Here is a 27972-nt window from a genome sequence, read left to right as displayed (position 1 = left end):
GGGGGGGGTATATGTATGCCTCCCGAACATGCAACAAATTCTAGAAGATTTAGAATCTTTGCTTGAAATTGCTTACACAGGTATTTTATACCCCAAGTAAACTCCAAAGAATTTTTCCTCAGGTAGACAGCAAATGTTGAAGTTGTGATGGGGGAGAAAGAGGTAATTGAGAACATATCTTCTGGGACTGTAGTCAGTTGGCAGACTTTAAAAATTCCCTGCATACTACTCTATCAGAGAGAGACAAAAAAAAAAAACAAAACAAAACATAAAACAATATTAAATATGAGCTGGGACGTGATGAATGAGAACATGGAAACCCATAAAAAGTTAGGAGAGTGCCACCTTATGGTTATTAGGAAGGGTTACTGTGTGAAATATTTTTTTGAAACATATAAAAAACAATTGTGAGTACAGAGCAATAGAGGTATGATTAGATGTTTTGAATGTAATTATTGCAGCATATTCTCGTGGGCAACAAGGTCAATGTTAATGGACAGGTTATTAATATTTATGGAAAATATACTTGTGCATCAAAAGAGGTGGTCCACATTGCTTGTTGCCAATCCTGTGCATGCTTTTACGTTGGGAAAATGGAAAGATGCTTGAAGGATCGCATATATATGAACATTTATATGACATCAAGAATAAAAATGATAATAATGCTCTTGCTAAACATGTTGACACTCATCTGGGTCACTATTTTAAGTTTGATATTGTTGAACAGCTTGGAAAAAACTTGCAGGGTGGACCTTGGAGCTTGAAGTTGCAGAAAAAAGAATTAACTTGACAATTACATTTGAAAGTTAACTGCCCACCAGGCATTAATAGTATGACATCTATTGCATGTTTACTAAAATTAAAATCCTATTATAGAAAACAGGCATTAATTACATATGATTTGTTATATATATATACACACACATATATATATATATATATATATATATATATATATATATATATATATATATATATATATTTATGGGTCTACTTCTAATAACTGAAAGACCACTAACCTGCAGATAACTTCACCGAGATAACAACACCGAACTGTTGCTTTACCGAACAATCACACTACCGAATTTTGTAACATGGTGTGCATGCACGTGGCTAGCATGGAAAATTTGCCCTTTCCCCCCACTGTAGTGTGATCCTGTAGTTGGTATATTTAGTTGGGTGGGTGTGGGAGGTGCAGCTCTCACCTGGGTGGGTTTGACATACTGTGGTATGTTTCTTTGTTGTTTGTTGGCCAAGTTCTTACTTATCCTGTTAAAAAATTTGGTAGCATGATTGTTCAGTAAAGTAACAGTTCAGTGTTATTATCTCAGTAAAGTCTTCTTCAGGTAAGTGGTCTTTCAGTTTTAGAAGTAGACACATATATGCACATTCATTGTGAATTACATATGTTTTATATTTTAACTATATCGTTCAGGCAGATTTCATGACTTATCCCCCTTGAATCTTATGGAAGTATAACCTGCCTATTTGAAACACTGTAGCTTTAAGATTTTTTTGGCAAAAAGTTGTCATGTGACTACTCTTAGAGTTGTAAATGTTCTGTGGATTTTGTACTAATTATCTGAAGAAGTTTTGGTTTTTCAAAACAAAAGTGCTTATTCTTTGTGAATAAAATTTACTTTGGAATACCAGAGGTGTGTTTTATTCGACCACTGAGTGTCTGTGCCTCATTTTGTGATTTTGAAGTTTATTTTTTATTTTTTCTTGGTTTTAAGTGTTTAGTGTGTGGCATAGCTACTGGAGGACTGAAAAGCTTGCAGCCACTGATTAGTGAATCTACCTTGGAGGACTTGCAGCATTCTGTTGGCAACCTCACACTTTTAGTTCAGCAACTTTCACAAAGGATGGATTCTTTGCAAATGCCAGAAACAACACAGAGGAGACCACCAACTGAGGTATATCCCATTTTTCAAAGTGTGAGACCTAGAGAGACTAATACCTTTGTAAATACACTTTTGTTACTTAATGGTAATATGAATTCTAACTTGGGACCAGATTTAAATGCCATGACTATGCTGAGTGTGAATGAATGAATGAATGGATCCAAAAAAAGAATGAATTGGTGTTTAATGAAAATTTTGTAGCTAAAGGATTTACTTTAGGGGAGTGGTTGGATGCTTTTGAGTATAAACTAACTAAAATTAGGAAGCTTCAAATTGAGAACAGTTACTTGCTGAAATCCATTAAGGCTAGTAGGATTCCAAAGGGCCTTAGAATGTGGAAATTTCCAACAGGTTTAATTAATAATTCACCTCTCCATAAAGAATTACCAGGAATGTTCAACAGGCATGGCTATGAACTTAAGGAGATTCTCAATGACACACTTGTGACGACACAGGTGTTCTTGATAAAACCATCACTGAGGACATCCAATACGAGCAATATAAATTACAACATGCTCGTATTTACCATTCTTTTGACAAACAAATTGCTTGAATGAAAGAAAGAAAAATAAAAAAGTTTGAGTGGGATAGAGCTGATTATCTTAACAACAGAGCTTACCCTGCCTCTCCACTTTCACAGGAGTAGGGTGCTAAAGACATTCATGACAACCATTTAGTTGAAGCACCTACAACTCCTGATTTTACTAATCATGCTTTACAACAGGATCCGAAGTACAATGAGTCCCATTTGGATTTCCCCGCCTGTTGGCAGTCCAAACACCTGAAGGGAAACAGCAGGGACAGATGAAATATTGGCAGAATCAACCACACTTGCACACAATTCTAACCTGATGAATGGACGAATGCTGGACTGAAGAGGAAGAATTGGAAACGGTAACTCCCGTACTTGAACAATCAAACTCCTGTCTGATTATATTGAATCAAGCAGGTGTCTTTAACATTTTTAATTTTAGTTCTTGTAGTATAGTTCAGGAACATGCTTACACTTTATCTAAAGGGTTTACATTTGTTATGACAAAAATAGCGAACCTAGTGGAGACACTCTTGGAATTAAAACTTTACATCAGGAAATTCAACTTAAACCTCTGATTTACTGATTCTGATATGGGTGATACTACACTAAAATCATCTAGTTTATATAGTCCACCATTTCACCCTACTTTGTTACTCTTTGAAAAAATTTGTGAGCTTGACATTACATCTAACTTAAATAAGTATGCTGGTCATTCAAATACTGAAAAAAATGAACTTGAATTATTGCAGTATCTAAAAGCTTTTAACATCTGGTTCATGAAGCCAGCCAAGGGGGGTGGGGGTGGGGTAGTACTTATGGATGAGTTACTATATGTAGAGAAGATGTACAACATTCTGTTTGATGATGCATATACCCAGACCTCCAAAGGGGAGGTGAATTTAGCATATGGGAAAATAAGAGAACACTGTACGATCTGTTAACTCAGTGTCAGATTTCTGAAGATGAGTATAAATATTTAAACATTGATAATCCCATGATACCTACTATATCTAGTATGCTCCAAGGAATAATGAGCATATCACCATAGAAGTACAGACATTAAAACTTTTATTAAATAGAACTGATAACTCAGGTAGCAGACAAGTGCTTTCAGCATAAAGCCTTCTTCAGATCCTCTATATCTAGTATGTCTAAGTTACACAAAAACCTGCAGGATCCACCCATACCCCCAACAGTGGATGTTAAATCTTCTATTACTTCTACTTTTGCTAAATTTCTTGATTTCCATCTTAAGTCTGAACAAAAGAAATTTGCACACCTAAGAAAGGATTCCTGGGATTTTCTGAGTAATTCTAAGCAGTTGACATTTGATGAAACAACCATTTTTTTAACCATTGATGTAAAAGATCTGTACACTTGTATCCCCCATTTAACAGGCCTGGAATGGTTTGCTGATTTTTTGCAAACAGAAACTAATTTGTCCCAAGAAAAAAAAAAAAAACTCATATGTAGATTTATTGTCTTTAGTGTTAAATAATAATTACATCACTTTTTTAACAATCAATTTTTTTCTCCAAACAAAAGGTGTTGCAATGTGGTCAGCATGTGGTGTGTAGTATGCGACTGTGGTCATGCTGCAAGCAGAGAAGAGCTTTGTTTTTAGCAGCCCATACAATAATTCTTGGTACCTTTATACAAGGTACCTGGATGATATTTTTATCATACTGAAGGACAGTATAGCATAAATACCACCACCGTTAGAATATTTGAATAGTACAACAGATTTCTTTAGTGTCATCCATCTTTTGGGTGTTGATAGTATTTCCTATCTGGATGTGCAGATAGTGAAGGATTAAAGGATTACCAAATGAAGAGAATTATCTCCAAAATAGTTAGAAAAGTTACTTATTCTAACTCGTTTCTTCACTACACTAGTACCCACCCCATCCCATCCCCCCAAAAAAAGCAGTGATTAAAGACTGATTTCTTCATGCTGCTAGAATGACCACACACTTTGAAGACTTTTATATGAATGTAATAACATTAAGGCTATGTTTGAAAAAAATAGGGTACCCCAAGGCATTTGTGGGTAGATCCCTTAAAGAAGTAATACAACAGAGAAGAACCAATCAATTTACCCTGATTTTGAGTAATGAACATGCGGAGATTAGGCACACAGGTATATTTGGTTCTTCAACACCTCAAGCTACTAGTTTAAGGGTTAAATCTAGTTTTATTACAAACATTTCAGTGGACAGTGGTGTTATTAAAACAATATTAAATGAGAACTGGGACGTGGTGAATGAGAACATGGAAACACATAAAAAGTTAGGAGAGTGCCCCCTTATGGTTATTAGGAAGGGTTACTGTGTAAAATCTTTTTTTGAAATATCTAAGAAACAATTGTTAGTACAGAGCAACAGAGGTATGATTAGATGTTTTAGATCTAATTATTGCAGCATATTCTTATAGGCAACAAGGTCAATGTTAATGGACAGGTTATTAATATTTATGGAAAATATACTTGTGCATCAAAAGGGGTGGTCCACATTGCTTGTTGTCAATGCTGTGCATAGTCTTACATTGGGAAAATGGAAAGATGCTTGAAAGACCACATATATGAACATTTATATGACACCAAGAATAACAATTACAATAATGCTCTTGCTTAACCTGTTAACATTCATCCGGACTACTATTTTAAGTCTTTTATTGTTGAACAGCTTGAAAAAAACGTGCGTAGTGGACCTTAGAGCTTGAAGTTGGAGAAAAAAGAATTAACTTGGCAATTACATTTGAAACCTAACTGCCCACCAGGCATAGATGATAGGCGTATATTACTTATGAGTTGTTAAAAAAAAATTAAAAAAAAAAAAAATATATATATATATATATATATATATATATATATATATACATATACACACACACACACACACACACACACACACACACACACACACACACACATATATATATATATATATATATATATATATATATACATATACACATACACATTCATTGTGAATTACATATATTTTACATTTTAACTGTACCATTCAGGTAGTTTTCAGGATTTGTCCCCTTTGAATCTTATGGAAGTTTAATCTGCTTATTTGATACACTGTAGCTTTAAGTTTTTTTGGCAGAAAGTTGTCATGTGACTACTCTTAGAGTTTTAAATGTTCTCTGGATTTTGTACTAACTATTTGTTGAAGTTTTGGTTTTTCAAAAGGAAAGTGCTTATCTTTGTTAAAATTTATTTTGGATTACCAGAGGTGTGTACTGTTCGACCACCGAGGGCCTGTGCTGCATTTTGTGATTTTAAACAATATTATGAAGAAATATTAAGGTATTCATTTACGATCTGTCACAGATGAAACATCCTTATAAGAATGTTAGAAAAAAATAATAGTTTTCTGAGATGCAATAGAATCATTAGGAGTCAAATGTAACTGAGTTATTATTACTCTGGAAACATAAATGCGGAAACCCCCATTTTGAGTAAAGCATACTCACCAGAAGGTTTAGACTCTGCAAAGGCAAGAATAAGAAATTTAAGAAGATGTACGTCATGACTGACCAAGGCTTAAACCAGAGGATTTAAGCCAGGAATGGTTAGGATGGTTAGGAGAACTTAATGATCACATGCAAAGATGTTTTTATCATATCTCTTTACTCTTATTGTGCTCTGTTAATGTAAAGTGTGCTTTCTGATTCTAAAATAAGTACTTTTTAACTTTAATTTCTTATGAAACTATATTGTTTATTAAGTCTGTGTTTGTAGTTACTGTACCCTGAGTAGCTGTTCAAATGATTCCTGTGTACATATGTTTTGGCACAGCCTTCTGATGATGCAGGTGTGAGAAGAAATATTTTGTCGTGGGTACACCTATTGTCTGTAGTCTACAGCAGATTTTAACACAAAGTGACAAAGCCTGTAGCATAATCAGTTAGTTACTCAATCAATCAGACAGTAAATCAGTAAAAAACAAAATGCCATTTTATTCAGGTAAAAGGTAACAAAAGCAAAATGGAACACAATAAAATTTCTGGTAAAATGTATAATGCTTGCTATACAATGTTATAACAGATGTCAATGTTAGTGGCGTTACCACATAGCACATTCGCCTTTGGTGCAGAAGCCTGTGAGTTATTCATAGGTTCGTAGGAGATCAGTAGGCTAGTGGCTTAAGGGCCATTATAAGCCTTGGCAATATAACCCAATTTTATCCAATATACGGCCCCTAGTGACAAGAGGATGGCATGAATTTGTGCCTGTGCATTGAGTATCTTACAGATTGCCCTTGTCCATAAGGGATATAGGCACTACTCCAGGTGTGAATGTGGGATTCTCCATCCATTGATCCATTGATCCAAACCGTGTTTGAAGAGGGCCAGGGAAGGGCTCTGCTTAATGTTAATAGGAAGCCTGTTCCAAGGAAGGGACAATCTCTGAGTCACATATCTGTCTCTCCAGCATGCTTTGTTTGAGCCGCTGATTAAGTTTAGATCCCTAAATCAGGTGGCATTCTGTTTGACTTACTGTTGTGTAGTTCATTGCTGTTTACACTCTTTATTTTCTTTGCGAGGAACCTCTGAAGTGACTTCAGTTTCTGTAAGTGCCTAGTCAAGTACATACTAAATGGCACACTGTACTTGATTATTGGTCTAATGAGGCTGAGTACAGCGGAACTATAATTTCCTTAGATCTGGATGCAATTCTTTTACTTTTAGGTTGTGCCACATAAAATGATTTCCTCACCACTGTGGACAGAGGGCAGTCAAAGTTCAAGCTAATATCTGTGTACCTATATCTCTTACCTCTGAGTCTACTCTAAGGGGTGTGCTATTGATGATGTAATTTGCAAGAGTGTTTGACTTCCCAAAGGGTATGATAATGCAAATATTTTGAATTTAGTTTTATCCATGGTTCTGGTACCAGTCATTTGACTAATCTAGACCCTCCTGAAGGATATGTACATCACTGGGGAATTTAATGAATAACTGCAGCTTGCAGCTGATGGCAAACTTTGTCATCCAGAGGGCTTCCACATTTGCTTTCACTTTAGAAAAGTATATTCCAAACAGGAGTGGTCCCAGTACTGAGCCCTGTGGTACACCGTTAGTAACTGGCCTCTTGCTGGATCTGGATTGTGAGCCAATTGGCTATGCATCTGGTGACATAGGGATTTATGCCTAGTTTTATGAGTTTATTTTATAATACCTGAGTAGGGAATTGTGCCAAATGCCTTGGTCAGGTCGGGATATGCATATGAACTGTTTTATCCTCATCCTTTACCTTAGTGACTTTCTCAAAGAAATCCACCAGATTCAGTAGTCATGACCTGCCCTTGACAAAGCCGAATTGGGTCAGGTCCAGTGTTTGGAGATGTTCTATGTCATTATTTATCAGGTCCATGATTATTCTTTCCATGGCTTTGCTTATAAGACAAGTCAAACTTATGGGTCTGTAATTTCTCAGGTCAGTAGATGGTCCCGCTTTATGCAGAGGGATGACTGTTGTTGTCCTCCACTCTACTGGGACAAAGCCAGTCTGGAGGCTGTGGTTAACAAAGATCCTAATGGCCTGATAAGTCCTGATTTAAGCTGTTTAAGCAAATATGTATACTGTCAGGCCCCAGTGAAGCCATGTTTTTTGGCAACCTCTTATTTGGTGATAATTGGCAGTGGTGGTGGAAAGTATTTCTTGGAGAAGAATTTGGGGATGATGGGGTGGTGAAATTTGGGCTAAATTTGTTGGCCAGCAGATTTGCTATGTCTTCCAGCTGAGTATAGGTGATTCCAATTACAACCTCTTCCACACATTGTTGAGTGTTGCCCTTAAGATTGCGGACATAACTGAAAAATGCCTTATGGTTATCCTTAGCTTTGGAAGCTATTTATACATCAAAATCTGCTTTCAAAGACTTGACTAGTTCCCTGATTCACCTGTTTATACTACTAAGGCAATTACTGCTCTTTTGTAAAAACTCCCTCTCCTCAACAGGATTTTTTTCTTTTTTTGTACAACCTATTCATACCAGGAGACCACCAGGGTAGCTTGTTTTTGCGGTTTGGCCTGGGTTTATTTCAGTCTGGTACTGCTGTTTCTGTGCTGTTGTTTATATGGTCATACAGGGCTTTTGTGTATGCCTCTGAATAGGTTTCCATGTTTTCTGGCTTTGGGGGAGCTTGGAAACTAGTTATTCCATCCCTTAATAGGAGGTAATTACTTTAGAGAAGTTCTTTAAAGTTTTGGGTTTAGGTAGACGGACTAGTTTTACCTTTTTTTTCAAGGGAGATCACTTTGTGATCTGATCTTATCAGTGTGGATAGAACACATGTGTGTGTGTGTGTGTGGGGGGGGGGTACAGCACTCTCCCATATTTGTGAGTACCAGATCTAGGATATATGCTCCCCTAGTGGGAGTGTACTAGCTGCTCCACGACATTTGAATTTTCAAAGTCAAAAAATCTTTGGGCCTGTATGTTAGTGGTCATGTATGCCTCCCAATTAATGCAGGGGTAGTTAAAATTGCCCTTGAATATGGTATTGTACTGGATGGTGAGTGATTATAATAACTTCAGGTATGATGTATGGGTTGACTGGTTCATACTGGGGGACCTGTAGCTAGCAAAAATATGGCAATGGATTTTCCCCTGTTTAGTTAGACATGGAGAAGGTCAAGCATGTCATATTATTTGACCAGCCTTGAGGTGTGCTTATCCATTATGTAGATAGATACAGCTCTACCTTTTGCTCTGTCATGTTCAGTGGATGGTCAGAATGTATGAAAGCCATTATAGCCATGTACTACTGGAGTGCTTTCCGTGGCTTTGACTCATGTTTCAGTAACTGCACAGATATCAGCATTCTCCAGGGTAAGGACAGCTTCCAGAGAGTGCAGTTTCTTGCTGAGGCTACTAGCATTGAGCAGTAACATCTTTAGCTTATCCTGAGTAGCTTTTGTTAAGTTGAAAGGTTTGTCTATTTGGCGATGCATAAAAAAGACACTATAGGGTTGGATAATGTTTTGGCCAATATCTGAAAGCCTAGAGGTGACAGTTGAAGACCATCTCTGTCAAAGCAGCACAGCCTATCAACCATGTCCTCCCAGGCAGGCAAGTACTGGATCCCTTTGGAATGACTTGGACCCCTTTGTAATGACACTGCAATGCAATATAATAGTAGTTGTGCTGCACTCTTGAGTGTGTCATCCTTCAGATGAGATGTTAAACCAAGGTCCCATCTGCTTGAGTGGGTGGTAGCCCAGTTGGAAATTAAAGATCCCATTACACTTATTGAAAAGAGTAGGGGATGTTCCCTGAGTCTCTGGCCAAATTTCCCCTAGTACTGTAAATACAACCTTAGGTCTCCCCTGAAAAGAGGCCATTAGCCTAGTGGAACTAACATGTCCAACAAAGAATAAATAAATATATACTGTAATAAATAGTTATCTAGCATGGAATTATTTTATTTTATTTATTTATTAACTAAGTACACAAACTGTATACCAGACTTGTGTCCCTTTTCAGAGCTGACCTAGGAACAGTGTCCAGTTAAGTGACTTGCTCAGATTCATACAGTAGGAAAGTGGTGGTGGAAGGAATTAAATCCTGTACCTTGGACTGTCGGAAGCAGCTCATTAGCACCTTGGTGCCCTAATTTTCTGTGCTAACATTCAGTGATCACTTTTAGAAAAATTGGTGGCCTGCAAATCGCAAAAAGATACCTCTAGAGTAAAGTGTGCTTGAGTACAAATGTGCACAGATTATTGCAGAAGTTCTCCTCTCATAGTTTGTGCATGTGTTTAAAGTGGTTAGCCCTGGAACAAAAGATTTTAGAATAATCTGTGCACATTTGTACCCAAACAGATTACTGTTGGGATATCACTGAGGTGATTTGCATATGCACAGTCTTTTTAAAAGTTGTCATGGTAGAGAACTTTTTATTACAATGCTATATCTGTGTTGTTACACTGCATGACAACTATTATGTCCTTTACTAGGAAACTTAGCCCATTTTATTATGCTTTTGTTGATTTTTACTTAAATATACTTGTATTTAGCTACTTTTTATTTATTGTCTGACTACATGTAGTGAATTCTTTGTCACCTTATTTTGAAATCTGCTGCAGATTATGGAAAACTCGCTTAGCCACCACATTTTTGCTTACCACAATTGCTGCATTAGAAGGCAGAGCCATTATATATGTAATTTGGAAATAATTGGACAGCTGCCTAACACATAGTGAATGCAAGCTCGGGTATTTAGTATTAGTTGGCAAACTTATGTATGGTCTCCACTGAGGCACTGAGTTTGATCCAGACATCTATCCACAACCCTTTTTCTCATTTTTGTACATGGAGTCTGGTGTTCAACAGTGACAATAATCTACAGCCAAAGTTCACACTGCAGGGTGGCTAGTCTGCCGTGGTTGTTCTTTCATACCCCTCACTCACACACTCACACCTATGTCCAATTTAGAGTATCCAATACACCTACTGCATGAATTTGAAATGTGGAATGAAATGAAAGTGCCCAGAGGAAATTCATGTGAACACAGGGAGGGCATGCAGATTCTGAACAGAAGACACCCCAGCTGACAATCAAACCAAGAAGATACCCATTTAATATTCATCTGAACATTGTAAAGTTTATCAGACTTAATAAATACAGTTCTACTGAAGTAATTACAATAAAAACATAGTGTTTTACAATCAGATAGCCCACCTTACATGATGAGAACATAATTATAGGAAAAATAAATGGTAAACAGTATCTTTATTTGTGATCTTCAATATGCACACACCTGAGAACAGGACTACAAGGATAAACAATACAGATTTTCAAAATTTCCTCATGAGAATCATGCATCTTTCACATAAAAATATAAATATGAGCAAGGCGCATAATTTGAAAACAGGGAGCATAATTTGGGAGAGTAGATACAAGTATATTTTTACTGAGAAAGTTATACATGATCATCACAAAAGGTGGCAGATTCAGCCACCATGATTTCGCAGTTACATCAAACACATAAAACTATCTTGAAAAAGATGGGAATTTGAATACATAAAACTGTGCCTAGGTTTGTATTGTGGAGCCTTTCTTCCAAGATAATTCCTCTTAAGCAGCTCTTAGCTGTGAGGTTTATCCAGTTAACAAAAGTAAATAAAAAAAAAAACTTCTTAAATTACTATTTCTTCAAGTTTGGAAAAGACAGACTATGTGGGCCTAAGCAGTTCTTATCTAACAATACTTTCTACATGTTTGCACTATCAAAGAAAGCGAGGAATGGACATATGATTAGAAACAGATTTGTCAAACTCCAAGCTGCAGCACAATATACATGGTCAGGATACATATTTTGAACTTAAGAAGGTGAATGGGCAAGGAAAAATCTGTTAAAACATGTTTTCACAGACAAGGCAGCACATGACTGTAGCAGCATTCCTGAGGAATTTATGCAGTCAGAAATAGGCAATGGAATAACAAATATGATAAGCATGAAGCAGTTTTTCTGTGCTGTGGAAACAATTAGACTACAGGTTATCTAACAACTGCATTTGAAGCTATGTGCAGGAGAAATGAGGGATCTAGCTGGACCAGTACTTTTCTGCTATTAGTCTGGTTCGATTCTCAGCTAGAGCGTCTTCTGCATGGAGACATGCGTGAATGGGCGTACCTTCGTTGAAGGTTGTGCGTCAGGCCTGGCAAGGTGGTACGTAAAAATCAACTGCCGATCATTAGCGGACCGGAGTTCCGCTGTGGCGACCCCTAACCGGGAAAAAAACGAAAGACACAAACAAAGAATATGTTTTTATGGAGGTTAAATACTCATGAGTCATTTTGTGATATCATGAATAGCAGCTTTGTGAAATATGCACTGGAACAAATGTAAATGTTTATTGTTGAATTTGAAAGGTGAGATTTTGTGGGCAAAGCCCCACTCCCAACTCATCTCTGCACAAGGATTTATTGCATTCACCTCTGCTCCCCATTACTAATATAATCAACAATGAGGTTGCTGTAGTATTACTGAAAAGGGAAATGTATACATCTGTGATCTCTGTGCAATGGGATGCCTTTTCACACTTAAAGGAGCCAAGGTAATGGGAGCAAATAACTCGTCAGGGAAAGGTAACACAGTAGGATGAGGCCAAGCAGAACTATAGGTTAGAGGCTGCCTTCCCTAGCAGGGACTGTTATCAAAGTATAGTTAAAGAGAAAGGGATAGAGAAGGGATAAGTGAAAGACCAGCTCTGGCAGAGTTTTCAGTTGAGTTAAGAACAGAAGCTGCTATTAAAAAAGGGATAATTAGTTTTTTCCATAATCTTTATTTTATACAATAAAAAAAATGTTCAATAGAAGTCAACAATAACAGTAGCATTCAAAATTATAGATAAATTAAACAACAGGTAACTATAATAAACATCTTTACATAGGTTTCATTTACCTTAAAAAAGGAATAATTTGTAGGACATATAAAATATTGCATGATAATTATAAGACTCAATCACAGGCGGTTAGAAACGAACTGAGAAGAGACTAAAAAGCCAGTTTACAAAGGAACAATGGAAGGACATATGTATGGCTCCCAAGTATGCAACAAAGTTCAGAAGATTTAGGATTTTGATGTGGAAGTGTTTGCATATTTTTTATTATACTTGAAACAGGCTTCAGAAAGATTTCCTCGGGTAGACAGCAAATGCTAGGGGTGTGATGGGAAAGATACACATAATTGAGAACACATTTTTTGTGAATGTAATGAGCTGGCATATTTTAGCTTTACAAAGCGTATTGCTATTGGCTGCCAAAATGGAAATCAAAATATAAATCTACTGTAACTGAAGTACCGAATAATGCAAACAAGATTAAAGAAGTGGCGGTAGGATATTTAGGAAAGGAAGCAGCAAATTATACAGAAAATGGAATTTGTGGGAACATTACATGAAGAATAATATTCAGGAGAATGAGTGAGGTTGAAAGAAAGCCAGAACTTGAGGGATTTATGTAATACTGGACTGAACGATAATTGTTAAAAAGAAAACATGTATGTATACTACAGAAAAATAATGAAAACTTTCACTATAGTTTGCTTTCTTTTATTTTAACATATGTGTCTCTGTGCCATTGTTTAAACTGTGATTTAATAAAAATGTTAAACAAAACTTGCTAAACTGTCTGTTGCAAAGATAAACTGCTACCCTCAGGAAATACATCTCTTAACTCCATTATAAGGTAGGTGCAGAAAAATTGTGTTTTGCAAGATGTTTGTATATCAGTCCTAGTGTACTGTGATGCCCCTGCATGGACTCGGTAATCAAGGAGCCTCAATCCTCATCACTACCACCATTGAGGGATGTACACACTGGGAGGATGACAAGTCACACACAGTAAAGTACAATTCCCCTTAAGAGCATACAGAGACCACAGTCAGTATAAGACAATCCACTGGCACAGCTATAGGGTTAAAATCTCAGCTGACGGGTCAAGCCAAGACCTCCAGCACCCTCTCTGTCCAACCAGTGCTTTGTGTCCCTGCTCAAGTAGCTGACACACACATATACACACACACACACACACACACACACACACACACACACACACACACACACACACACACACACACACACACACACGCACACACACACACACACACACACACTTTGGGATTTGATTTATATACAAACACACACACACTCCTGGGGAAGGCTGTGACAGGTTTACTAGCTGTGCCCCCTTCTGCCCAGACTATAAGGTAGTTATTACTCCCACCAATCCTCTTTATCAGCTACTAATAAGGCCCTTACAAAGGGTGACCAATTCTACTGTGTAATGTTACTACTATCCAAATGGTAAGTGTGACCAAGACCAAGGCTATTTAGGTGGCCTGTACAGTGTCACCAAATACATAAGCAAGTACTCTCAGAACTTAAATATCTCTAAACAAACCAGACACAATTAAAATGTTTAAATGTGTTTAAGAATAAATAATAAAAGAATAAGACAATACTCAAACAAGCACAGTAACTACAGAGTTCAGAATCACAGGAAATATTTTAAAACAACATTGCAGGTCAGTCTCAAATAAATACAGAAAACATATAAACTAATCTTTGCTATATTCCTATCTATATCTAAGAGAGATTATTGTACCCTGGTTCCTTACTATTAGCAAGACAAGTGCTGATGAGAGGATGCTTCCAGGTCCAAAGACAAATACAAAATTCCAAGTCCTTCTCTGAGAGTGTTCTTAAATTACTATCAAACATTACTGCTGGGTCTGCTTTAGATGGCATCACTCTTTGTCACCTGCCTTCAGTTCCCAGGTTAACAGAAACCAACATCTCTATAGTAAACATACTTATCTCTCAGATGTGCATCTGCTAAGAAGTAACAGAGCAATAAAAACACTTTACATTTGAAGCCTAGTAATTATTTCTTTTTCAAGACAATATGAAAACCTCTTGCTCTAGACATTGTGTATGCTTGCTGCATTGAAACTAACTTTTTATAGCACATCATAAAGCACTTAATTTCAATTTATTTTCTAAAAGTTTTGTAAGTTAACTCTGTATGTTCCAGCTTCTTCTATTAAAACATGCATTTGTACAGGTATATAGTTTATACACATTTCTGTTCTTTTCCAGTAGGGTACACCATGATTACATTCTCAGTGCATAGCATACAGTTCAACACATACTTCTGCACCAGTAGTTTAATATACACATAACATATAGTTCTCCCATATTTGCAAGATAAGCACACAAATCAAATTAATATTCACAAATGACATATGATTATTTATAAAATTCCAGATAGGTGGGCTGCCAGTGTCACATGTACATTAAGGAATGCAAGTAGGTAAACAAAAGACATCAGTCTACACTCTCTCACATACAAATACATGTTCTGCAAGTGTCAGCTATTTTTAAATAATTCACTGATGTAGAGAACAAGTGTAGTTCCAGATGATAATGACATCCACTGATTTGGCCTGCAGATCAAGTAGGCCCAAGTATAGCATAGTAGTTTAGTAGATGAAAGTAGTTCACCATTTGCTTTTTATAATTCAGAACCATGGGTTTATATCAGAATGTCAAACTGTGATAAGTTTAAACACCAAAACATCAAACTTAAAACTCCGAAACGGAATAACTCAGAAATCTCAAAACTACGAAGTTCAAAACTCTGAATGGTTATAGTTGGCCCAAGCATGCATATGCATGAAGTCTCCACTGTGGTGCGATCTCGGAGTTGGTATATTTAAGTACGGGGATGTGGGGGGTGAAGCATTACATTAGTAATAGTGTGTTACGTTATCGTACAGGTGTGAAGCTGGCCGACTGTTTTTTTTTTTAAGTTCCATTTTTCGTAGTTTTGGGTTGCCTGAGGTCTTACGTTTTGGAGTTTGCGGTTCGATGTTTTGGTATTTGGACTTATCACAGTTCGATGATCTGATATAGACCCCAAAACCATTATTATCAGAATAGTTTAGTTCTGTGTTATTGTTTTTATAGCATTATAAGACAAAGCAGTTATTTTTTGCGGGGATAAAATTGTTCTTAGCGTCAATAATACAGCAAAATGTATCGTACAAGTGATGAGTTTAAAACTGGAACCAAATTCTCTTCGCAAGAAAGATCCAAAGTCTTTGACTATATGTAGTAATGGCTCCATCTCCAGATCAAGTAAGCATCATACTAAGGGGATCAAGCTATGACTTGTATAGAAAAGCAGATAACATTGTTTTAGCACCGTGGACAGAGAAAATAATTAAACTGCATATACATGGACAGTTAAAAACAGTTAAATCAATTCTTATACCCTTTTCTACTTAGTACCTTAGATGCAATTGCTGCCACGGTGGTACGGCGGTAGCGTTGTTACCTCACAGCAAGAGGTTCTCCCGTTCGATTCTCGGCTTGGCTTGGGAGTGCCTTCTGTGTGGAGTCTGCATGTCCTCCCCACGGTTGGGTAGCGTTTGAAAGGCATGCGTGCGTAAACGGGCATGCCTTCGTTGAAGGTTGGGCGTCGAGCTGGCACCTCGGAGTGTCGTAAAAAATCTATTGCCAATCATTAGCGGACTGGAGTTCCGCTGTGGCAACCCCTTACCGGGAAAAAGCTGAAAGACAAACAACAACAACCTTAGATGCAATTGCTGTCCAAGAATGCCTTAGATGGCTCAGTAATCTTTATGCCATTTCTGCTTATGAGGTGTAATAAGTGGTATTCAAAATAATTTTAATGCTTCTTTTCCTCTGTGATAACTGCAGTGATATCACATCCGTTGACTACCTGGACCACAGTATTCCCATAATTCTTGCACTGCTTTTCCATGCCTTAGCATAGTTCTAACCTAACAGGTAATAAATACCCCAGCTTTATCTGGACATTTGACATGCTATGAAGTGAGGAGCAGATGTGCTACATCAGAACAGCCAGAGTATCACAAGTTTCGAGTCACTCATCAAGATCTCTACCACCATTTCAGGGATGTGGCTTTAAATGAGCATAATTTCCACACTTGTAGGCCTATACCATCATGTTCTGACATCCTTACACATCTCCCTATTTACTTGCAAAATTGATTAATTTTCTTCAATCTAGCCAAATAATCTAAATGGTAAAAACTATAGAGTATGCTGGTAAAAAAACATCTGAATAGATTCCAGATGATTTGTCAATATCTCTCTCTCTCTCTCTCTCTCTCTATATATATATATATATATATATATATAGATCTACTTCATATGTTCGACACTTTAAAATGTCGAATTTCATATGGCTGAGACCATATGATTGACATTTGAAATGTCAAACGTATGAAATAGAAAAGTAAAAAACAAAAAACACTTACCTAAACACTGCTAGCAGGGGGGGGCAAGCCCCCATGCACCCCCCCAAATCCCCCTTAACTTAAATATACCAACTCCGAGATCGCACTACAGTGCGGAAGATGGAAATCTTTCCATTCTGCACTGTACGGAGATGCCAGTTCCGCATTATCGGTATTTCAAATGTCAATCATATGTTCTTGGCCATATGAAATTCGGCATATATATAAAAATACAAAAACAAGAATTGCATTCAATCATAGTTTTAACTAAATCAGTACGAGAATGACAGGTTCATATGTAAATATAAGGTTAACTACCCTGGAGGACTGTTTTATAACTAGCCAGTATTTTGAGGTTAGAATCAAACCTTGCTGTTGTCTATAAGTTGAATTCCTTAACTATTATGCCCAGCCATTTAGGTGTCAAAAAACATAAAACAGACTGTATATTAACAAACTATGTTTGACGGCTAATATGTTCTTATGAAAAAAGGCCTATCAATAACTGTACAAAAAGTCCTTGTAAGTCTCTACTTTGTATGAGGTTGGTTATCTAAAGCACAAGAATTGCATTCATTGATATTACCAAATTGTAATACAGAACGCTTGTTAGATCAATATTATTTCTAGCATAGATTGTTAGATGATCAAGTTAACATATAAGTTAAATGCATCAGCAATTAACTCCAAAACTCACCTTACAGTCTTCAGAGAAGTTGTTTATCCAAATTCCATTCTGAACTTGCATAACTACAATACAGAAATTAAATGATATTGGCATCAGCATATAACCTTTTGAAAAACAACTATGAATGTTCAGAAATCAAGCAGATTCACCATAAACTTTCACTCTAAATATTCTTTTTACAAGTTACTTTTAATCCATTTAAATATAATCTTAACAATATTTAAATTCTTTATGTATAAATAAATTGGGTGAGATTCCTAAACAGTTGCTCTGTGTAAGTCTGCAAACTGATTCCAAAAGACCAGGTGTCATTGTAAGTGACTTACTTCAGTGTAAGACCTATCTATAAACAGTTTTATTATGGGGATCAGATTCTAAAACACCTTCTTTCAGCCTGCTGTCCGTGTAAGTGGTTATTTACACTGAGACAAATCTTCTGGAATCTGACCCATTGTATTGTGTATTCTAATAAAGATAGCAAGCAAATTTATGCTAAGGCCAACTGTTGTATCAGAAGAAGCACTTTCATCCCTACAACTCGGACTTTGTCAGAATTTAACAATTACCTGACGCCATTCAAATTTATACTCCAAACATCAACCAACTAACAATAAAGTTTATCTTTTGTAATGACTGTGGGCCTTACCACACATTTGTTTGTTATTAGCCTACTTTGTTTTGTGGACTAACTTGCTGGTTTGGTTAATTCTCTAATATTGGACTAAAAGGAAAGCTTTTTAAAAATCTCATATAACTTAGCCCAATGCATCTACAGTAGTTTCATAAAAGGATACCAAAAAGGGTAAGCAACATTTTCCTTTCATCAAAATATGATTTACACTCTGATGTAATAAGAGAAAACCACAAAAAATGCACAAAGAGCAGGAACCAGTAGTCCGGCCAGTAGTACCAAGGACACCCTCCAAGGAAAATGTCAATAAAATGTGTAATTACACAGGTCCACCAAACGGGTATAAAATCACGTAGTTTATTCAAATCTTAAATTCCAACAATACGAACAAATGGTTAAGCGCTTTCACCCAGGTTCAATCCCAGGCTTCCTCAGAACAAAATTCAGTGAAACCAGTGGTGGGTTATAATAGCTTAATTTAACTAATGATTAAGAATATAAGACTATACATTTGAATGGGAAGTTTTTTTATAAGGGAAAATGTCTATGATATTTACTATGTTTTAATATGTTTTAATGTATTTTACTTGATTGGAATTTACTGAACTTCAATTATGAAATATCACATGTTCCAGCTGGGGGTATTTAAACCCACCACTGGTTTCACTGAATTTTGTTCTGAGGAAGCCTGGGATTGAACCTGGGTAAAAGCACTTAACCATTTGTTCGTATTGTTGGAATTTAAGATTTGAATAAACTACGTGATTTTATACCCGTTTGGTGGACCTGTGTAATTGCACATTTTATTGACATTTTCCTTGGAGGGTGTCCTTGGTACTACTGGTCGGACTCTGATGTAATAAATTATTTGCAGACAAAAAACTAATGAGGTAATAGAACCCCTTCAAAATGCTTCTCTATATGCAAATGAAATGTTTAGCTATATAATTGACTAAATTAGCTATATCACCACCTTTGTAAATTAGTGTAACATCACCTTAAAATGAATGGATGGATGGATATTAACTGTTTGTCATATCAAAGGACAACCCCCATCTCTTATTATGCCTTGAAAGATATACCCTGGGATCACAGCAGTCATACAACTGATTTTTAGCAAGCATGAAAAATGGTCATGTCCACTCCAAAATTATCATCACCATAAATATCTAGGAGCTCTCCAGCACTCAGAGTGGGATATGAGGCTACGTTTTCATATTTCTCCATGTGTGTGTGTGTGTGTGTGTGTGTGTGTGTGTGTGTGTGTGTGTGTGTGTTTGTATGTATGTGCGTGTGTGTATTGTGTCTTGAAATGAGATTTTATATATATATATATATATATATATATATATATATATATATACAGTATGTTACTAAAAAAAATTCTCTCATGGATATCACAACAAGAAAAGGTAGAAGAGGAGAAAATTTTCAAGGACCATGCCTGATTCCAACAAGGGATTATTATATCTTTTTAGCACAAGATAGGGTATCCCAGCACTTTCTCATTTTTGCACATGGGATCAGGATGTCACTTAAACAGTGACAATCATCTAGAGCCAAGGTTTACACCACTGGGTGGCTATCCCTTCCACAGTAGTTCTTCCACACCTCACACTTGGATGCACACTCACATTATGGCCAGTCTAGAGTGTCCAATCCCCCTATGATGGCTTAGTGGTTAACTACTGTGACTATAGTGTACAGGGTCCTGAGTTTGAGTCTTGCAAAGGCAGTTTATTTTTTTATTCAAACTAAAGGGGTGGCGAAAGCCACATAACTATGGGCTAGGCTTATAAATGCCCTTGGGCAGATAGCCTAGTATGAACCTATGAACCTATGAACCTATGAACCTACTGCATGTCTTTGGAATGGGGGAAGAAACTGGAGCACCCAGAGGAAACCCATGCAAACACAGGGAGGACATGCAGACTCCACACAGAAGGCACCCCGCTGAGAATTGAACTAGGAAACCTCTTGCTGTGAGGCAACGATGCTATCCACTGTGTCACTGTGGTGCCCCACCATTGAAAGAACCATATATCAATATATAGACTCTCTCATGATTTTCATGATTTAAAAACTCACAGGGCATTGAAGGCCCCTTATTTGTATTATGGAATATCATTCTTAATACTTTGCTTCCCTTTATTGCAGATCTGTTTTTCTCTGATACTGCTGCTCTGCTCCACCTGTATTCATCCATCCATGCACAATTCCTTTTTCCCATTTTTGCACATGGTTCAGGGTTTCAGTTTAGTAGTCACAGTCACCTCAAGCCGAGGTTTACACCTCCAAGTGGCTGCTGCATCTGTATCACCTTCGCAACTGGCTCCAACAAGTGTCTGTGATGTGATATGTATAAAGAATGTACTCACTCATATGGATATGTGTGTGTAATTGTCTTGTTGGTACATATGTCAGTGCATTTTTGTTCTGTACTTTTTCCCCCATGTTGTGGCTGAAAATGGTCTTCCAGAATCAGTTGTCCGAGCTGGATATCCAAAGAATAAGCAAATAAACCATCTCTAGTTGGGGTTTCAATCTCCCAGAAAACACACACACACGCTCACACACACACACACACACACACACACACACACACACACACACACACACACACACACACACACACACACACACACACACACACACACAAATATATATATATATATATATATATATATATATATGCTTACTATCACCTGATAGAACTGCAGTTGACTGAAACTCAAAGGGTTCTGCCCCCCCACCCCACACCACTGTAGTAATGGTTCCTAACCCTAATGCTGCCCCTTCTCTCAAATCTAACCCTACACCTTACCTTCATAAAAGCCTTCCTTTGACCCACTTTCAGAAGTGGACCTTCCTGCCACTACACAAGACATACTGAGACTCACAAACATTCACAGCCAGACACACACACAAACAACACTATGTCTCTTTCTCTCTCTCTCTCTCTCCTAACCTAACCCTGACACTAACCCTAAAATGCACAAATTGGCACACAATCCTACAACATCTATTCTTCACTCATCCCTGACCCTAATCCTAACTCACATATACATGCACAAACACTCTCACCCCTTCAGCCCCACTTACCTGTCTGACATTACACAACACAGACATTTCCACTGCTCGGCCATCCATACTGTCAACATTAAATCACACCCCCTGTGTTTGTCCAAGAAACGGCATTTCACAAAATGCAGGGGAACCACATATATCTATATATCTATCTACATATGTAGAGTGGATATAAAAAGTGTACACACCCCTGTTAAAATGCCAGGTTTTTGTAATATAAAAAAATGAAACCACAATAAATTATTTCAAAACATTTCCCACCTTTAATGTGACCTATAACCTGTACAATTCAATTGAAAAACAAATCTGTTAGGGGAAAAAATATAAAAAATAAAAAATGTACAATAAGCTGCTTACATAAGTGTGCACACCCTTAAACTAATACTTTGTTGAAATACCTTTTGATTTAATTGCAGCATTCGGATCTGCAAGGCCATGGAATGGATTATCATGGACCTCATTAACAAGGACATTGGCAACCTCCAAACACTCAATCCCACACAATTTGGTTTCATCAAGGGGAGGTCATGCCTGTTAAATTTGGTCGGCTTCTTTGAGACAGTCACTAAAGTCATGGATGGGGGAAGACAGTGCTCACCACCTACCCTGACCTGGCCAAAGCCTGTGATACTATTCCCCACTCGGGTATAATATATAAACTCTCCCAACTAGGCATCAATCTGTATGTTACCAGATGGGTAGCAAACTGGCTCACTGATAGAACCCACCTTGTCAAAACAGGGGAAACCACCTCAAGCAGTAGATCCATAATGACCAGTGATCAGTTTTGGTGCCTATGTTGTTTGGGATATACTTTTCTGAGGTGCAAGCCAAAACCAGTGGGCTATGGCTGACCAAGTTTGCAGATGACTGCAAGCTGGTGGTTGTTGTCAATTCCTCTAATGATGTGGATATCTTCCAAGAGGGTCTAACCTAAACAAATGACTGGTGCCAGAAACATGGCCTCAAACTGCATGCCAAAAAATGCATCATCTTCCCCTTTGGGGAGAGTGACGTCCCCACATTAATAACAAAGTCCTAAGCACTCAATCAGTCATGAGGGACTTGGGCACTCAGGTTGATATCAAATTGACTTTTAACCACCATATTGCCTCTGTTGTATGGAAAGCTTTAAACATGGCCTAATTCAATAGTAAGGGTTTCTCATCCAGGGACAAGGCGGTCATAACATCCTTGTATTCTTCCCTTATAAGGCCCATTATTGAGTACAATGCCCTTTCGGCATGTACCTCACAAAGCACATGCAGCAGCTGGAGAGACCACAAAGTTTCCTCAACAGGAGAATCTAGGGCCTCAAACATCTACCCTACATAGATAGGCTAAAGGCCCTGTCCCCATCTACTCAGTCTCCTACAGACTCCTCAGAAGTGACCTCTGTCTGGCTTACAAAGCAATATCAGGACCTGCCTTGATGGGACTATTGCATATCCACAAATCAAACTCCACTCAGGTAACCCACACGTGCGACTGCAACCTGGTCTGTGACATCAATAGGACTTGTTGGCGGGACAGATTTGTGTCCCAGAGATGATTCCTTCTATGGAATGGACTTCCTCTCCACATCAAACAGAGTACCTCACTAACCCTTTTAAGTGCAACCTGGATAACTGGATGGAGAACAGAAAATACATCCCTGGAATTCCACCTGTGTCCCTACTGGACAGGGGCATCAGGTGCTGGCTAGTCAGAACATGGGCTAAATTCTTGACTAGGCTTGTAAGGGCCTCAGGGACATTAGCCTTGCAACTTCCTATGATCCTATGATCCTATGAGGTACGATAAGAAGTTTAAACTTGGACTACCAGTTATTTTATGACCCCAATATGAACTATAGCACATGGTAGAAAATGCATATCAGAGAATGGCTGTTAAAAGAACGCCAAACAAGGGAAGACTAACTAAGGAAAAGAATCAGTGAATGAGGGGCAGAGTAAAATAAAGTCTTTTGGCTTTTCCCGTTTAGGGGTCACCGCAGCGGAACTCTGGTCCGTTCATGATTGGCAGTAGATTTTTATGGTGCTGAGTTGCCAGCCCAATGCCCAACCTTCAACGAAGGCACGCCCATTCACACTCGCACCTACCTGCATGTCTTTAGCGTCACTCAACCACAGGGAGGACATGCAGACTCCACACAGAAGGCACTTTAGCCAAGAATCAAACAAGAGAACCTCTTGCTGTGAGGCGAGAACACTAACTGCTGCACCACCCGCAGCACTAAAAGTCTTTCGGATTTTCCCGGTTAGGGGCTACCACAGCAGAACTCCCGTCCGCTAATGATTGGCAATGGATTTTTGCAGTGCCTAGTTGCCAGCCCGATGCCCAACCTCCAAAGAAGCATGCCCATTCACGCATGCACCTACCTGCATGTCTTTAAAGTCACTCAACCATGGGGAGGACATGCAGACTCCACACAGAAGGAAACCTCTTGTTGCGAGGCGACAACGCTAACCAAGGGGAAGAGTAAAATAATGTAATTAAAGCATATTAAAATGCTTTTGAATGAGATGCTGAACAAAATAATGTAATTAAAGCATATTAGTGTGAATGTGAGGTAAAGGAAAAGTAATGCATAAGTGTAATAATAATAATAATAATAATAATAATAATAATAATAATACAAAACAAAAGAAGAAATCTAATGCTCAGAAGTGAAGTGCAGTCCCTTCAATCAGTGAGGCAAAGAGTGGGAAGGAAAAATGAGATGTGATAATAACATAGAAGAAATGCGAAACATACAGATGTTAATAATATAAAACAAAAGAGAAACCCAAGGCTCAGAAGGAAGGGGTGGTCCCTTTAATCAGCAAGGCAATAGCCATGCCAGGGAACAAGACAGGTAATGTACCCTGATAAGCAAAAAGAAAAAGAAAAGTTGATAATAGCACTCTAACAATGAAAAATATGCAAATGTTACACACCACTAATGAAGGCAGAAGAATTTAGATGACAGATAAGAGGAAAAAGGCTAGGCTAGCATAAAAACTGGAAAAGGAGGGGAGAAGGACGGTTAATACAGAAGCCATCTTAACTCATCACAGCCTAATGATGTCTCCAGGGTTTTCTGCAGTTGTATCCTATTGACACCTCTAGGCGTCACATTTTGCTTGTTCATATTTGCATCAATAATTCCAAAACTTTGCTACATGCAAACTATTACAATATTTCATCTTAAAACTTACATGATGGCAAAACTCAACTGTATTGATAGTTGACCTGTGTCTAATGCAGGTAAAGAGATAATACTTATTGTTTAGAAAATGTTTATTTATATTGGCATAATATTCATGTTTTTCTAAATATAGCAACAACCAATTAACATAAACAGAACTGCTTAGCCTCATATGAAATCTGTTAGCTGGCTGAACAAAATGCTACTGACAGTATGTGTGTAGTTTATGTGGCTGCTGATATATTGAAAATTATTTACAAAATATTACAAATGCAATAGTTACCACTTTTACTTTGACATATTCATTTCAGTTTAAGACCTAGAACCTAAAGAATACTAACCCTATAAAAATAGTTTGTGATAAATAGTTTGTCATTTATGCTTCTTTGGTAACCCCTATGGTTCTAGAGATAAGAACATTTGTTAGAATCAAATTATGTTTTTACATTTTAATCAAAAAGCTTAGGCTCTGCTGTTTGGAAGTTACAGAGCAAACTTCCTGAGCTCCACTGGAGGGAGTGAGTTAAGGGAAGATACTGATGAAATAGGAATACCATATAAAATGTGGGGTGGAAGCAACTAGCAAGAGATATGGAACACATATTCTAGAGATATTTGAAGGAAAGTAAAGGACAGGAAAGAAACGAGGCCGACAAAAAGAGAATACTGATGAAAAGCTAACAAGAAGGTGGAAGTAATGTTAAGAGGCACAGGAGTTGGGATAGCAAGCATTGTAGGTGACCCTAAGAGCAACTGACTACACTGTCAAGGACATGACAGAATGAAGAGTCAAAGTATGGGTGATATGACCCTGACCTTGAGTAGCATCTTACCCTCACCAAGAATGATGCCACAATATGAAGACAAGATGATCAATTCCAACAACTGGCTTAAGTATTGGTGTCATTCAAAGGGGATCCAATGCCTGTCAGCCTGGGATGACATGCTCGACAAGCCACGATGCTTCGCTAGGGACGGCTTGCACCTGTCATCCCTGGGCTTTCGGATATTGGCAAAGGCTCTTGCTTCCCCCATAGTGCCTTTTTTAGGCAAGGCTCAAAAGACAAACCCACCTCCATAGGTATCACAAGGGATAAGAAACTAAGAGTAATGCTACTCAACGCCAGAAGTCTAAACCTCAAGATGCATGCACTCGAAACTCTCCTTAGCATGGAGAACATCGATATCTGTGCAGTAACAGAAACCTGGTTCAAAGCTCCCGAGAGCACCCCAGCACTACCAGGATATACCTCATACCATGCTTTTTGTCCCCGAAACTTGGACCGAACCACAAAAGGAGGGGGAGTATCAATATTCATCAAAGATACCCACACCTCCAGGTTGGTGGCACAGCACGAAGCATCAGAGACAATCCATGTGCAACTAACAGTGGGTAAAACTGCCTTCCAGTTTATAGCCTGCTAGAGACCACCCTCCCAAACCCAGGAACTCCACTCGGCCTTCCTGAGAACACTGGAAAATATGAAGGTCTCTCCTAACACCATTATATTGGGTGACTTCAACTACCCAAACTGGGAGCATTACTCTAGCTCCACCACCCTAGCCCAAAGGTTCCTAGAATTTATAAACTCAAATGCTATGGAACAATTTGTTACCACTCCCACAAGAGGGGAAAACATATTGGACCTGATCATCACCAACATGGGGACTCTATGCTCCAGACCAGAAGTGTATCCTTCACTGATAAGATCAGACCATAAACTAATCTCACTGGATATTCACATCCTGACCCCACCCCCTGCCCAGAAAACCACAGTGAAAAACTTCTCTAAAGCAAATTTCACACTCCTCAAAACCGAGATGGAATCCTTCAAAGTCCCCGAGCCTGTGGAAAATACGGGCCAGACCGCAGAATCCTTTATAAACGCATTCTATGAACACCCTCAGGAATGCACGGATCATGCAATCCCAAATAAAACCAAGACCCAATCCTCCAAAGGCATTCGTCCTGTCTGGTGGACCCCAGCCATAAACAAACTATACAATAGAAGGAGGAAGCTACTACATGATAGAGCAAAATCCCAAAAAGGGAAGGCATCTCTGATCAGTATTATGTTATGTTAGGAACCTGGGTGGGAATTCCCAGATATGCTCAGAATTAGTCCAAAATGACAAAAAATACATCGAACCCACAGACATTGCCAACATCCTAGCTGACAGGTTCAGCTCAAACTTCTCCCCCCCACCAAAAGGGCAAATATCTATTCCAGCAGAGTGCTGCCCCCCTGACATCTCAGATGCTCAGGTAAGAGCCACCCTCTCCAAAGCAAAAAACACAGCATCAATGGGACCAGACGGTGTCCCGGGCTGCGTCCTTCATGAACTCCAAGAAGAGCTAAACCCAAACATAAAACTACTGTTCAATCTCAGCCTTACTACAGGATATGTACCCAAAGAGTGGTGTACAGCAACAGTGGTCCCTCTCCACAATGGTGGTGCCTCAGTGGATCCTGGAAACTATTGCCCCATAGGCCTGACTAGCTTGGTCTGCAAAGCTATGGAAAGGATCATCATGGACCTCATAAATAAAGATATTGGGGACCTACAAACACTGGATCCTACCCAGTTCGGCTTTGTTAAGGGCAGATCCTGCCTCTTAAACCTGGTCGATTTCTTTGAAACAGTCACCATGGCTATTGACGAGGGGAAGGTGGTCCACACAGCCTACCTGGACCTCGCAAAAGCCTTCGATACAATACCCCACTCGGGCATTATAGATAAGCTCACCAGCTTAAATATAAACCCCTATGTCACTAGATGGGTTGCAAACTGGCTCAAGGACAGAACCCACATGGTTAGAATTGCTGGAGCCATGTCAGACTCCAAACCAGTTACAAGTGGCATCCCACAAGGCTCAGTCCTGGGACCTCTCTTGTTCGGTATATATTTCTCGGAGGTACAGGCCAACACGGAAGGACTGTGGCTGACCAAGTTCGCAGATGACTGCAAACTGGGCACCATAATCAACTCTCCAGCCGACACAAGCATCCTCCAAAAGGGCCTCATAGAAACAGACAACTGGTGCCAGAGCCATGGCCTCAAGTTAAACACCAAAAGGTGTATAGTCATCCCCTTTGGCAAAAACAAAGTGCCCACAAATTACC

At 38.3% G+C, this 27972-nt stretch overlaps 1 protein-coding gene across 2 annotated transcripts in view; it reads right to left on the bottom strand.

Moving 5' to 3' along the window:
* AMZ1 (archaelysin family metallopeptidase 1) overlaps positions 1-27972 on the bottom strand; it is a 523657-nt gene that overhangs the window by 415055 nt on the left and 80630 nt on the right. For both annotated transcript variants that reach the window (XM_044089776.1, XM_044089772.1), the window contains exon 2: positions 17949-18001. The gene's annotated coding sequence lies outside the window, so the exon portion shown is untranslated. The remainder of the gene's footprint in view (positions 1-17948; positions 18002-27972) is intronic.

Source organism: Protopterus annectens, chromosome 12.part0, assembly GCF_019279795.1.
Source record: "Protopterus annectens isolate FY-2018-M chromosome 12.part0, PAN1.0, whole genome shotgun sequence".
NCBI classification, from domain to species: Eukaryota; Metazoa; Chordata; order Ceratodontiformes; family Protopteridae; genus Protopterus; species Protopterus annectens.
This window is presented reverse-complemented; position numbering and strand designations above follow the sequence as displayed.